At 38.6% G+C, this 16417-nt stretch overlaps 1 non-coding gene across 1 annotated transcript; it reads right to left on the bottom strand.

Annotated features, from left to right (window-relative positions):
* Positions 1-410: 410 nt before the first annotated feature.
* Positions 411-493, bottom strand: TRNAY-GUA (transfer RNA tyrosine (anticodon GUA)). The gene has a single exon. It is a non-coding gene; the product is annotated as a tRNA-Tyr (tRNA).
* Between the last annotated feature and the right edge of the window lie 15924 nt (positions 494-16417).

Genomic DNA, 16417 nt, shown 5'->3' with positions numbered 1-16417 from the left:
CATAATATTTTTGCTTACAGAAAAGTCCTAATATTTTTTGTTTACAGAAAAGTCCCAATATTTTGGTTTAGTTTACGAAATAGTCCCAAATTAATTTGGTACCGGTTTCAACCGGTCAAAAAGGGTCAAACTGTAAATTTTTGCCAGTTTTCAGAACTTTTTCGTTCAAAAAAAAAATCTTGGGACTAAAGTGTAACTTTTCCGTAAATATTGGGACTTTTATGAAGATTTCCCTTTAAGAATCAAAGAAAAGTAAAGAAACTTAAAGAAAGACTATGCTGAATCTGATCGCGTAGATGGATTTCTATCGCATAGTTTGAAGATCGGACTCTTGAGCTACTTCTTAGGAGTTATGAGATATTGCTTAGGAATAGATAACAACAAGTTTTCATATGAATTGTAAGGACAAGTAGGAGAGACAGGATTCGAACCTACGTAGAAAAACTTCAACAGATTTACAGTCTGTCGCTTTTGACCACTCGGCCACTCTCCCCTTCCCGGGCCGAGGCCCCCCTTCATAGCTTCTGGCGAAGCTGCGAGTTCATGAGCAAGTGAATGAACGAGCCATGTTCCTAAAAGGAGTGACCATCTTTCTTTTCTTCCCTTTCCCTATCCCTTAAAAGCCCGGTTGGGCGCTAGCGCTTGACTAATAGAAAGTCAGGCTCTTCTGCTGAGCGAAGCTGCGAGCTAGTTTTTCCGCAAAGTTTTTAAAATAAAAGGAAAAATGTTGATTTTATTTATTTTAAAATATCCTTACAATGGCATTTGAGGAAAAAGAAATATGTGTTGCTTATAAGATTCCATTAAGAGCAAGAGTGGAAATATGAATTTGATTCTTTCATTTGTGGTAGTGTCTAAATTTACCAAATAATTAAAGATTCTCATCACCCAAGTTTCAGTTGGATAGAAACTTGGAATCATGCAAGTTGTATAGCATGATGAATGACAACTTTTGAGCATTGGAAAAATTAAGACTAACTACTTGTTCACATGGATGTGTGAGTCAAGTGAAGGACTAAGGGATCAGGTACACATTCTTGTGCACTGGTCAGAGTCCACCATAAAAGATCGATAAGACTATTCGTCATAATTTACTATAGCTTAGTAAATATGGTTATACTTACAAGCTTAAGTGTAATTTTGAGACATTGGAAAAGGTTCCAATGTATGGCAGAGCGAATAAAAAGAATCAATTTAGGCAGAAAGATAAAAGTTTCTCAAATCTGAAAAGATGGGAGAGTACTTTAGTATCATGTTTTAAGACCATCTTAATGATTTTGAGACCTTATCACAATTCATCCTCTAAGTGCATTATGATAGTTAAGAAGAGGATTTATGAATTGTTGAAGTGGTTAAATCAAGAAGATGATTCATACTTCGTTCCAAAAACAATTCTTACAGTTATATTCTAAGATTATAACTTGAGTAACATGTCTTAAAGAAGGTTTAAAACACTTATCAAATGTAAGAGTAAAAGTTTTCTACTCTTGTACATTTGAAATTGGTAAGTTGTGATGTTTTGGATAAAACAAAGACCAACTAGGGCCAGTTGTGTGAAGTGTTTGTCTTGATTAGAATTCACACTATCTCTTGAATATCTAACAAGAAAGTCTTATATGTCAAGAGGACAGTGGGAGTCTTAAAGGTCTTGAAAGTCTCAAGAACTAATCAAGAATAAAACCTAAAGTTCTTCACTAGCACACGACTTGAGGTTTATAACCTATCGTGTTGACATATTCTGTGCCCATTCCAGTTAAAGCTGGCTTTGCATATGAGTTCTTAGAGTTCTCAATTGGTTGCACAACAACTTGGAAGAAATGACAGGCCATTGAGCTGTCAGGTGGTAAGAAATTAAGATTGAGTTCAGTCCATATGAGTTTGGATTTGTCATTATCCTTGTCTTGTGACTATGGTTTTGACAATTCACATGGATAAGAACACATACACCATTAAATCTAAGGGTCATAAGGTTTCTCTCTGATTCATGAAAATGATGGTGAGGAAACACTTCCACCAAGTAGATTTGAAGTAGATAGCAATTGTGATATTTGAATTCTCAAAGTCGTTAGTGGAGCTGTGTGGTTACGCGGCACACTAACATGGACTTGTGAGAAGTGGAAAAGGTCTAAACAATTGAGACTATGATTACGGCATCCCTTTTCATAGTTATGAAATTGTTTAGACACACCTGTGAGCTATCTAAGATAAGGTGTATGATATTGATAAAGTTTTATCAAAGCAATCTAGTATCAGAAATTTGAACTTTGGTAAGAAAGTCAATAAAGTATTGTTTTTCTCTAGAAGTTCAGCTGATTTCTGAGTACATGTCAAAGCTAGTGGGAGCATAAGTGTTATACTAATAATCATCATGTTACTGGGAGCATGATAATTATGATAAAGGTTGCAAGTTAGCAATGTTAATTATAGAAAACAAAAGGTTTCAATTGGGAAAAAGTTGTTTTGCTATAATTAAGGGAGAGGAAATTATACTTCATCTCAAATCTAAAAGCTTAGATTGAGGTTTTAATCGTATTTAGTCAAGTATATATATGAATGTTATGTTGGAATGGCTCAACATAAGAAAATTCTAATATATTGGTCCATTATTTGCGTTCTAAAATTCGATTATGATTACGACATCCCTTTTCATAATCTGAATTATGAGAACTTGGCAAATTGAAATGGAAATATTATAGCAAAAGACATTTTTAGTCTTTATGTGAGACATCATGAATCGTGTCCCATATGCTTTGGATATAAGATCAATTGCATGTGCTATATTCATCCTTTCTAAAATTTTCCAAATGCCTGGGGCACTAAGAAGGGAAAAGATCTAGAATTGGATATGACTAAAAGGATTAAACCATTGTCGAGGAAAATCTAAGGTTTACGAAAGATTGGTTGCTCAAGGACAGTTGGAAGTATAGTCATAATTCTGGATGGACCATATTGACATAATCTGTAAGGAGACAACTCTTGTTCAGAAATGATAGTCAAAATGGAATATGGAAATGTTTCAAAGTTAGAAATTATTCAATCTGTGTAAGATTAGGAAACTTAATGCAAGAAGGATGTTTCCAAGGAGTTGATCTCCTTTGGAATGCTCTGTAATGATTGTTGTCAAGTCTTTCTGACTTTGTGCATAATCATTACAAGAGGATCAATGCATATAAGTTTAGAATATAACAGATTTCAGTAAATGGCATGAATTTGGAATTCTTGCATTTGCAGTAAGGATTTGGGACTATGAAAGAGGATCATTGGAGTTATGTTCAATTGATCTAATTCACAAAGTGAAGATCATAGACAAACATAGTATGCATACTTGGTGTATAACATGACTAGTGTTTAGAAAACATAGTGTACATGCTTGGAGCATGGGACAACTATTGTTTTAAATTCAAGAATAAAGTTGATAGCTGAAACAGTATACAATGAATAATGTGTAATCATATGGTGATAAATAAAAGGTGTTTTATTTATGTTTATAGGTTTTGATATCATATTAGATTCTATTATTATTGTGTTTCATTTTGCATGTTTTGACTTCCAGAATAACTAGGTCTTTCTTCCTGATTGACTAAGTTATTCAAACTATCCACAGTCGGTCATATGTTGGAAGTAGATATGAATCAAGACTGTCATGAGTTGTCTTGTAGAGGTCTAAGATGTTGGACAAAGGGCTACAACACTCATGAGTGCTCATAAGTTCTGAGTATTGGATTCAACCCGTGCTCATTGGAATCACTTCATGGATTTTATCACGAGTGATCATGAGACGATAATATCTTATACTCTTCAAACCTAGAGATATGAGTTGTTACTATGAGTTGGTTGTACATCGATTGCACGAAAACGCATTCGGTAACTCGGTGTTATCAAATGTGCCTTTGTGTATGATTCAACAAGTAGTAGAACAAGCCATATGAGTCGAAGTTTATCCATTCCTTTTATCTTCGAGATAAAAGCGATATCTGTGGGCCCCTAGATGATTTGATGATGACAAATGGAAGTGCTCGGCCGGGCCAGGACTGATTTGATTTATTCAATTAGTCAGTCGTCATAAATCGGAAATCGGGAAACAACAAATGGATAGAGAGAATGATTATAATCCTTGTCTCAGTCTACATGATATCTATAATGGAGGAATATATGATCCCTTATCTAATGGACAAGTCATTGACAAAGGTTAGAGTTCATCGACAAGGTCATAGTTCGACAGAAGCTTTTGAGAGCTACGATTGCTGATCGGTTCCTGAAGTCATACGCAATAATAGTTCTAGACTTATCTAAGTGGGAGACTGTTGGATTAATGTCTAAGTCCATAACTATAATTGGTAAGACTTGTCCCGACCTGAGATGGTCCATTTGGGTTGCATGGCATCATGGATTTGGATAGACTATAATGAGACAAATAACACTTAAGGTTGGTTAATATATTATAAGTTCTAATATATTAATAAGATTATTTAATTAGTATTGATCAATAATTAATATAGGATTAATTAAGTGATCAAAAGAAGACTAATTAAATATATGGGTTGACTGTGTAAATCATCCATACTTATATAGTGGGCTAATGCTCCATGGATTATCTTGTTGGGCTAAAACCCATATGATGCTTCATGGATGTTCCATGGTGTTTTTGTACCCATGGATCATGGAAATGAAAGTCCCTATCAATTAGGGTTTACATGGTGTAACCCTAACTATATATGCATCTTATTCTTGACCAAAAATCGGCACTAGTATTATTCTAGAGAAGGGCTAGCCGATTTCAAGTGTTCTACATTTCTCTCAAGGTTATTCCAAAAGCAATTGATGTTTTGTGAACCATTTGAGGTGTCACAATTGGGGCACTAGGCACTCAAGCTTCATGAAGACATTCTACATCAAAGAGGTATGTATTCTATCTTGTTATATTCATTGTTTTTGTATGTTAGATTAGGATAATACCTTGGAAGTTCATATTTGCATGTATAATAGAGAAAACATAGATCCAAGGTATTTAGGGTTGCATGTACACTTAGGAGTGTTAGAATGCTCAAAACCCAACAGTAATTACCCTAACCATTAAACTAATACAAAACATGAATCTATTGACAATTATCTTTGAAATTGGATTAGCATGAACATTACCACATCAAAAAACAGGTTTATAAGTTGAAAAACAGCTTAGGGTAATGTTCCTAGTCCAATTCCAGCCAAAACAGTCGAAGATATGTTGTCTGGGGGTCCAACTCGTCGAGTGCATGAACCAAATCGACGAGTTGGATGAGTTTAGCCTTGGACTCGTCGAGTCCCTTCATGGACTCGGCGAGTCTGCTGAGCAAACTGCAACAAATTTCGATTCTTCAGCCAATTTTGCAAGTATAACAAGAAAACAAGCCTAGTCTCTGATACCACTAAAGGGTTTTGAGCATTCTAACACTCCTAAGTGTACATGTAACCCTAAATACCTTGGATCTATGTTTTCTCTATTACACATGAAAATATGAATATTCCAAGGCATTATCCTAACTAGCATACAAAACATTGATTCATATGGAATAATATAAGTTAGAAGACATACCTTTTGATGTAGCTTGATTCTATGGAGCTTAAGAGCCTAGTGCCCCACGTGTGACACCTCAAATGGTTCACACAAGACCAAATACACTTAGAATAACTTGAGAGAAATGAGACACTTCATGAAGTCAGCTAGCCCTCACCATTCATATATAGTGCCCGATTTTCGGGAAGAATAAGATGCTTATATAGTGTGTCACAATTAGGGTTACATAATGTAAACCCTAATTTTCATGGACTTTCACTTCCATGATCCATGGGTACAAAACACCATGGAGAATCCTATGGGTTTTAGCCCAACTTGATAATCCATGGAGCATTAGCCTACTATACAAGTATGGATGATTTACACAATCAACCCATATATTTAAGGTTAGAAGAAAATTTTCCAAACACTAGAATGAAATTAACTACAAGGGAAAGGCAAAATGTCTCGGTAAGAGGGACACTGTAGCCTAATAGGATGCCAAATGGCATGGTTGACAGGCTGATGTCGCATGGTTACACAAATCAATAAATATATAAAAAAAGGGGTTTACAGATCTTAATGCACCCAAACCTTCCATAGCTTAGCCAATTGACTCTAAGGGACCTTATAAGTCTAAAAAACTCATTTGATACCCAAATACAATCCTAATAACTTCATTACTTTCTATCAACCAATGAAATTACTATTTCAGTTCCAAAGTTCTTAATTATCCATTTCTCAACTACAACACTTGGAGTCACTTTGGATCATGAGTTTTTCCTATACTACTTCATTAAAAATATAAATTTATAATACAATTCGAATTCTATTGATTTATGAATTAGAAATTAAGCTTCCATAACTCATTATCAAAGCTAGAAAGCTACATAATCTCCAAAATTACCCTTGGCACCCTACTTTTGATGAATCTCAACATATGATCTCCACATTGGGATTTAAGCTCTACATTATGAATCTAACACTTAAAGACAACTCATACTTCCAAATCTCAATCCATTCATCCACATTCATCATGAATCTAGGGTTCATGATTCTCATCTCCTCTAATTCCCAAATAACAGAAGGAATCATGTTGTGGACTTAGAATCATTGATATAATGTTAGATTAGGCTAGAGAGTTGATTTGAAACACATAACTAACCTATAATTTCGGATATGGTTTCATTCCAAACCCTAACTTTGAATATATATATATATATATATATATATATATATATATATATATATATATATATAGAGAGAGAGAGAGAGAGAGAGAGTTATACCTTTCAAGTTTTCCAATGAGTTGAAACTGCTTTCCTTTCATAAATTCTTCATAGAACTCTAAATCTCCTTCCAATTCAGCTCTAATCTCTCAAATCTCCATGTCCATCGTTCTCTCTTCCTCGGTAGATCGATCCCTCTCAAATAGGGAGGAAACCCCAACTAGTTTATGCATATTACTTTCTAATTTACATATTTGGTTCTTCATGTTTTTTTTCTTTTGACATTAAAAACCATACAAACTAGTTAATTAGAATATTACTCTTACGGTCCTTCCCCCACCGTTAAACATAACATTTAAGTCCTTCCTAGACATTAAGTCAACTTCTTTGGGTCAAAACTATGTTTTATCAAAATGTCAAGTTTGACCCTATTTTCACAAATTTATCTAAATCATATCTTAGTACTTGAATATATGTATTTTTGTTCCTTTTATTATTATTTATGTTATTTTACCTATTTTATTTATATATTTATATTTTCCCAAAAAGAGATTAATTTAATTTAGTTTAAAAAATAATCCCAAAACTACTATGACCTAATTGAGGATGTTACAATATATATTGTATGTATGTTCGTTGTCTATATCTAAGATTTTGTCACAAAAACATTCATATATTTAAAAGAGTTTGTGATTCAACTACTTAAAAGAATGGGTTTTAGCAAATAGATTGTTACTATGCTATGAATTTTTCATCGTATGTTTATTTTAGTGTATTATTGAAACTGCTTTTACAAGGTTTTTTTGGATGATTTAGGAGTATTTTGATGCGTTCTTTAAATATATATTATAAAAAAGATAGTCCAAAATGATTTAATTTGGTACAAATCTACATTACTATATGTTGATTTTATTATGAATTTAGAATGTGTTTATTGAATACTATAGCTTAATTATTGATTAAAATATGCTAATCTTGTTACTTTCGGTTTAATAATGTCGAGCAAAAAGAATGTTAACCTAAATAATAAATTAGTGCACTTTAAACCTGGTTAAAGTTGTAGTAATATTTAACGCACGCTCGTCATTATTATATATTACGCATTTTGTTTGGAAAGTATGGAATAAAGATAATATTTGAATTATAGCGTCGAGAATCTAACTTTTACAACTTTAATTTTAGTTTCTAGATTGAAATGATTAAATATTATAAATAACGACAATGCTCAAGAACAATAAACATTTGGAACTAATGAAAGAACGAAAAAAAGAAAACATTGATCGTCATTTTTAACTATTATATTTATACTAGTTTATAACCCGTGAGAACCACGGTTACAAAATTAAAATTGGTATATAAAACAAAAAATTTAGAAAATTAAGTTGTTAAAATAAACATATATTATAATTAATTTTCCGTGACGTTGAAAAATCTCAAAATCTACTACATTAATATTTCTTGAATTTCTTGAAAATGTAAACATATTAAGTGTAACAAAATTTGCTAAATATCCCTTAATCGGGGGATAAATGCGGGAGGTAATATTGATATATTTTGACATATTTTTTTGACATACAATTTATGAGTATGAGCTGTAAAATGAAATTCAAATTGGAGAACCAAAACAATGACACATTGCATCATATTGATTTAATAGGTTGATACATTAAATCTGTTTATTTATAAGATAGGGAGATTTGATACTGTTAGAACCAAGGATTGTTCTTTCCTTGCGATTTTCTAACAACAACCATTATAAATTGGAGACTAAACTGTAAAAATAGTCCATGTGGTTTGCTCAAGATTACCACTTTGGTAAAAAAAAAAAGTTTGGACTAGCATCAGATGTCCAAACTTTTCATTTTGTTACGTGTTTGGTCTAGGGATGAGCATATGGACCGGGGAACCGGCCGGAATCGGTACCGGAACCGGATCCGGCACCGGAACCGGAACCCGATAGAACCGGTCGGGCCGGGACCGGGACGTTATTTTTGTGGATTTTTAGAACCGGGAACCGGTAGGAACCGAAACCGATATAACCGAAACCGGTAGAACCGGGAAAAACCGGTAGAACCGGCAAAAACCGGAACCGTATGATGCTATTTTTCGAGGACCGATTCCAACATTTGAAGACACGACAAGAACCGGTAGGAACCGGGAACCGGTGGAACCGGAACCAGTAGAACCGCCGGGCCGGTTCGGTTCTTGATTTTGGCCGAAGCCGGTTCTCGATTCCGGCCGGTTCGGTCCTTTTGCTCATTTCTAGTTTGATCCATTTTGGTTTGACTTTTTTTTATCAGGATGATTTTGCACCTTGTTATTTAATTTTTCAATTTTCTTTTAATACAACAATTAAAAAATATTAAAAATAAAACAAAATTACAATATTCCTCTCTCTCTCTCTCTCTCTCTCTCTCTCTCTCTCCCCTAAAATCTACAACCCTATCTTCTTCCATTTTCATATAAACGTCGACGCACCACCATTTGTTGTAAGATATGAATACTAACACACCACCATTTGTAACGCCCTGATCCTAGTATGTATTTTAAAACCAAATTATTTATTTTTGCAATGGGATTCGACGAGTTGGAGGCCCTAAACTCGTCGAGTAGGAATGGATTTTGGAAATGGGCCTTGAAGTCTACTCCACAAATTGAGAGCCTCAACTTGACGAGTAGGGTTGTCAGAGTGAAACCCTCATTTTCAGGGTTTGCACCCTATTCAAGCATCTTCATCTCCGAAGGGTGGCCTCATTTGCAGCCTCCGTCACTCCAAACCGTAGCCACGAAACCCAAATCCACCTTTGAGTGTTTTTGAGCCATTGTTGTGTGTTCTTGATGATTTTGAAACTTGAGAAGGAAGGAGAATCTTGAGGATTCAAGAGGAAGCCAGTAGATCCGGAAGTGGAACTGCATTTCTGATTTATTTGAGGTATAAAGTTGATATCTTGGCTTTCTTTTACTTAGATCTTCTTTTAGGGTAGTATGTTGACATTTTTGGGCCATATTGGTGTAACATCCCAAAATTCAAGACCAAAAATTTCGTTTTAATTAATTAAAAACTGCTAAATAAAATTTTGCTCAATCATTTAATAACATTCTCAATAAGACATTTATTAGAGTTTTAAATCCCAAAGATCATCTAGTGCGGAAAACATGGTGTGATGCGCTGCGATCGCCTGAGCTCCTTCCTTGGAAAAACATTAGTACTTAAAACAAATAGCTGAAAGCTGTAAGCACGAAGCATAGTGAGTTCCCCAGATACCACATACCATACATACCAACTGATCCATACATGCCATATATAACCATGAGCCATACATAACAAACATATCCATAATCAAGTAAGGTGCTATGTGCCAAACATAGTATTGTTGTTATGCCACGGGCCACACGTGCTCTTCCTGGTCAAGCCTGGGGCCACTCCCTGGGCCTTACAGACAAGTGCCAAGGGCCACCCTCTGGTCTTCCATGTAAGCATAACAAAGACAACTATACATACAACTCTACTAGGCTACTCCACATATAGTGTGACAGGAGTCACCTCCTGGTCTTTCATACATAATAGCATACAGTGTGCCAGGAGCCACCTCCTGGTCTTTAATGTATAATAGCATACAGTGCCCCAGGAGCCATCTCCTGGTTTTTCATACATATTGCCTAGGGCTAACCCCCGGGTCTTCCAGCCATACATAATAACATATTATGTGCAGGAGCCGTCTCCTGGTCCTTCATGCATAATGCCTAGGGCTAACCCCCGTCTCTTCCTATCAAACATAAACTAAATGGGCCAGCATTATGGTCGTAGACCCATACAAACAGTGAGGAGACTCACCTCACACTGCCGAAGATTCGGTGAACACTTCTGACTGCTAACCGACACTTCTGAACTGCTGACCCTTCGGCTTCCCAAACTATCAATACCTAAAGCAACATTTAGACCATAATAATCCAAAAGTCAACCCTGGTCAAACTTGGTCAAAGTCAACATCCAGTTGACTTGACTCACCGAGTTGGTTTACCAACTCGTCGAGTCCATTCTCCTCTAACCCCATACAACCCCGAATCCACTCGTCGAGTCAAGCATAACTCGACGGGTTCTCCTTCAACCACACAATCGGGACCAACTTCATCTGACTCACCGAGTTCATCCTTGAACTCGTCGAGTTCATCATCCACATATGAATGTGTCTAGTCTATGAATCGCCGAGTTGTATGAACAACTCGTTGAGTCCATCTTCATAACTAAGGAGATTGCCTTAGACTCACCGAGTTCTTCCTTGAACTCGTTGAGTGCGATGAACTTCATGACCATTATGGACTCGGGCCGACTGAGTCTCTTTCCAAGCTCACTCATACCCTTAACAGAAGGGTTTTGGGGGCAAGAACTGGCCTGACTCACTGAGTCCCACAACCAAATCGCCCAGTATCTCTATGCCCAACACTATTCAGACGATTTCAGACAAGCTCAAGGCATCCAAGACCCAGATCTGGCCTCCTAGGGTCGGGATATCACACAAAGCTACTACCTTTGCACCCTTGCATGGACCTTTTTGCTCAAAAGGCCATAATAACCACTTAAACTTTGCATGGAGAGGTATATTGGCATAAAGCTTCCACCTTTATGCCTCTACTACTCTGAACACCTCTAAATCTGGAAGGATCTAGCTTGGGGATGTCCAAATCCCACAAGACATCCTCCTTGGACCATAAACTCCATAAAACGGGACATAAATAGATCTATCAAACTAGAAGTCAAGGTGAGAACTTGATTACCAAAAAATGAAGATGAAAAAGCAAACTTTCTAGATCTATAACCTTTTTCTTTGACCTTCAACCTCCTTCTTCTTCTTCTAGACTTCATGAACACTCTAAACCCTTCAATAAGGCTCACACACTCAAAGAGAACACTAGGGTTTCGTGGGACAGGTTCTAGACAATGGAGGCTACAAATGAGGTTGATAAAATGTGAATAAGATGCTTAAATAGGGCACCAACTCCTGATTTAGGGTTTTCCCAAAACCTGGCCAACTCGTTGAGTCAGTCCTCTGACTCATCGAAGGGGCCACTTAACCCGCGACCAAAATCGTGCTTCGACTTGTCGAGTCACCCATCTACTCGACGAGTCACTTCGTCATCTTGAGATTTTCTTTCCTTTCTAGGTCTTCTGAATTTAGGGTGTTACAACTCTCCTCCAATTAAACTAGACTTCGTCCTCGAAGTCCGCCACGGTCAACCTCCTTACTATCCGGTTACCACTTTACCACTAGCTACACACTCTGCCCATTCGATCCAAACCTGGAAGATGTCATCTTCAAAATAACCCGATCACTACTACCTTCGAGTACAACACTTTTACCCAACCGGTAACCTTATTGATATTCCTGTTACACTTACCCTTGATACACAAGGGGTTAACCCTTTTACCCTGCACTGTTACTTGCCATTCCAAGGAACTTTCCACAAGCAACAAACCTTCCTAATCTCCTTCAAGGACCAATCCTCTACTGAAATCGCAATCCCGACCACTCCCAGTGTCGGCCATCATACCAATACTCACAGAATAAACCCACATACAGTGATTTAATACTCAAAACTCCACCCAACGTGAGAATTCAGACAATCCTTCGAGCAACATATCTGTCTCTGCTATGTTTAAGGCTCAGACAAGGTCAGCATCACCGAGCCAAATCATTTACTCGGAAGTCATTTGATTCCGTGGTGAACAAATTAGCACCACCCAATCAGCTCACAGCTTCCTACACCAAATTCCTTACCATCGTTCCTGCCTGAAGTCCTACTGACTCCTATCCGCCTACCGAATGAACCGAGACCACCCTGGTCCTAACTGATCTATCATTACCCAAAATACTGGTCCCCCACCAGTTATCGAACGCAAGAACATTCCCTCAGCCATTCTCAGGGAATTAAGAAGATACCATGACTACCACAATTGCTCAGCCCACCCAGCCACTCTGACTCTAAAAGATCTAGGATCCTCGATCCCCTACCTTACCCTAAGGTCTCTACCAGGTCTCTCCTGTTGCTAAAGGAACTCGGGCCTCACCCATGGGTCTCACCCATCTATACTACGGTACGTCCTCTCCCACAGGTCTCACCTATCCAGGGCTATGCAGACCCACTCCTCCTCTAATTTCGACTAGCTAAACTTTCCTGATTCTTATCATGCTAAATCGGAGATACGGGCCCCCACCCACATTCCGCGAACTAAGCTACTAATGAATGCTACGGCTTACCCGCAGTCTTAAATCACTCTTGGTCTCTAATGACCTACTACCTTCCAAATCCAATCATATTGTGGCCCACTCACATCCGGGCGGCTGCCCCGCCCTATCTTAAACTATCTGAAAAACCCTGCTAGCGAATCATGCATCTGATTCACTCATACTGTCGACTAGGAACCAACGAATGCTACAGGCCACCCTGTAGTCTTACTATACTCGTTCTGCCAACTAGTGAATGCTACGGGCCACCCCCATAGTCTTACAACACTTCTGTGCTACCAGCCAACTAACGCTACGAGCCACCCCACAGTCTCACCTATCTACCGACTAATGCTACGGACCACCCCGTAGTCTTACTATACTAATGCTACGGGTCATACCACGATCTAACTATACTCATATATGATTGCTACGGGCCACAATGCAGTCGTACAACTCCCCTTACTCTTCCTGCTAACTAGCGAATGCTACGGGCCACCCTATATTCTTATAACACTCCTACACTATCTGTTAACCGTTGCCTCGAACCGCCTCGCAGTCTTACCATATGTCTCTTACTATCTGATCACTGGTGAATGCTATGGCTATTCGGTAGTCTGACAACACCTTCCACACCGAATGGATGCTTGTGGATGCTACGGCTAACCCGTAGTCGAGCATACAAGCACAATCTAGTACTCCCAAGCTGTACTTATGTCCCAACTGAAACTCCCAACCGATTCTTCTGCAATCTGTTATCGGACATCCCGAGAATGTGATCTCACAATTGGCAAGTTTTTCGAACTTCCAATTCACATTATCCTCAATTCATACAACCGCCTGGGCCGTCTTTCTCCCTGACAGGAGAGCAAAACTTATCCCAGTTTCAAAACCGCTTCTGCTCCCATAACATGATTGTTTCTCCCCCACTTAGCTTTGGCTAAGTCTTTACAGCACGCAAAAATCTGAGGATTTCCATTTCTTCTTCCCTTGCATAAAAGGCATGATAACTACCATCGCCTTAATATTGCTAGCGATCTGTCGCTAGCCCACTCCAAATACCGTACGATTACCGAATACTAGACGAACACTTCCTGCATCCCCGATACTGATAATCCCTTGAGTTCAAACTGACGTCCTTAAGGTCCGAATAGCTAATTCTCAGAGCAACCTATTCAGTGATAGACCACTTCCCTTGATGCTTCCAAAAGCTAGCCCAAACACCAAGACTAGAACCACCGAACCCTGATGATGATGGATGACTACTTCATGGACCCTGCCCACCGACCTCCATGTAACGCTCCTGAACTATTTTCGGTCGCAACTGAGATAATAGTGGACACTTCGAACCCGAAGTGAGAGATGACCTTACATTAGCTACTAATAGTTCCTAGTATGCAATTGGCATATGACAATTTTGAAAATACAATCTGAATACAAGCAGAGAGACAACCCATAAATACTATCACCTGAGTCCGAGGGAAGAACAATCCTAATACATATAGAATAGAAAATAGCCATTGACACATACCTGCAACATTCCCTGTTGTAATCCAGATCTCCCTCATCTGTCACTGCAACGCCCTACCCCCTTATCCATCCGTAATCCTCAAAGTTGTCAGGGCAGACGCACTCCCTGCTCCTCCCCTCATCGTCGGGCAGTCGGCCTTCTTGTGGCCTACCTAATTGCAGTGAAAACATAATGGGCTTGCCCCTTATGGGCAGTCCCTCCTGACGTGACCAACACTGCCACACTTGTAGCAGCCCGAATCCCTGGAACAACAAACTCCATTATGCAGTTTCCCATACGTGTTGCACTGACTTCGGCCCTGCCGACCTACTAGCCGCTGATCTGAAGTCTTGGGTCTCTTCTCGGGACCCTCCAAAGTATACATCTGATCCGACCTCCTCTTCGCAATGTGCTCCAAATCAACCTCCCTTTCCCATGCCCTGGCAATCATAGAGTCCAGGGTCGGGGATGCCGAGAAGCTAACATGTTCCCGAATATCAGCTCTCAATATGTCATGATAGCGGGTCCTCTGCATCTCATCATCCCATGCATACCGAGGCACCAATAAGGCCCTCTCCCGAAACTTGGCGGTATTCTCCGCCACCGACTCCGTTGTCTGTCTCATGTATATGAACTCCCTGGCCAGCTGCTGAAGCTCCACAGCCGGCATAAACTCTGCCCTAAACCTGGTCACAAAGTCGGACCAGGTCATAGCCTCAATGGCTAAGGCTCCCAAGGAATCACCAACTGATTCCCACCAGTCTCTAGCTCTGTCCCTCAAGTATCCTGCAGCAAATCAAACCTTCGACCCCTCGAGAAAGAAGCTCGTCAACTGTGCAGACTCAATGTCTGCGATACATCTCCTGGCAACAATGGGGTCCTTCACCCCATGGAAGTCTGGCGCGCCACTCCCCATGAAGTCCTTAAAGGACAATGTGCGCGATTCTGCATGGCTGGATGCCATATCACTTTGGAACTCTCTAAGGCGATCCTCCATCGGCTCAATAATCCCCTCCTTGATCAACCCGAAAATCACCAGAGTCGACTCAAGGATACCTATCGTGATCTCAGACGCGATGAACTCCTGTAGCCCGTCATCAACCTGCTCGGATCTTGCCACTGAGCCTGATCCTGATCCTGACCCAGATCCTAATCCTCCTGCTCCATGTTGTGTGGTCACCATACTGAGAATAAACACATGAACGTCAGGATCATACATACTCCCAAGAGGTCTCACACACCATCCAAGTTTCTGATGGGTTTTAGCCATAAGAACTTTCCTATGTGCGCATGCAAAACCCTAATGCTTGGATCTAGGCTTTCTAATAAACATGCTTTGAATCCAAGACTTCTAATTACTAATTAGGTTAAACAAGAACATTGAAACAGATCTAGAATCATACCTTTGAGTTCCTTGTTGATCTTGAGGTCTTGGAGCTTCTAGAGTCACAAATGTCACTCCTCTAATGGCTTACAAACACCAAAGCAAGGAGGATGATTTGGGAGAGAGGAGAGGGGAGGAATTTCGACCAGAGGTTCCTTACTTTAGGTCAAGTGTCGAATTCCATCAGCCATGGGGTCTATTTATACTTGTAGACTCCTTAAGGATTACAGATAAGTCCCTATCAGATAATCTTCTCTTAAGGCTATCCAAATCCATTCCTAGATAACTCTAATGGACGATTTTTAGCTATCCTAATCCTCTTAGAATTCGTCCATAGTATATCCAAATGGATTTACAGTCTAAAGCTTAACTATCAAACAATTGACAGTTTATACCCCTTTATTTAATTAATCTCTTTAAGTCACCAAATTTATTCTAATTAATTCTATGACTTATATTAATCAAATAACAATATATATTATTCATTATATTATTCCCATAATATATTAATAATATTTATTCTCTCTTAATAAATCA

The sequence above is a fragment of the Lactuca serriola genome, chromosome 1 (assembly GCF_051521515.1).
Source record: "Lactuca serriola cultivar US96UC23 chromosome 1, Lser_US96UC23_V15, whole genome shotgun sequence".
NCBI classification, from domain to species: Eukaryota; Viridiplantae; Streptophyta; class Magnoliopsida; order Asterales; family Asteraceae; genus Lactuca; species Lactuca serriola.
Note: the sequence above shows the minus strand (reverse complement) of the source record. Positions and strands in the feature narration are given on the sequence as shown.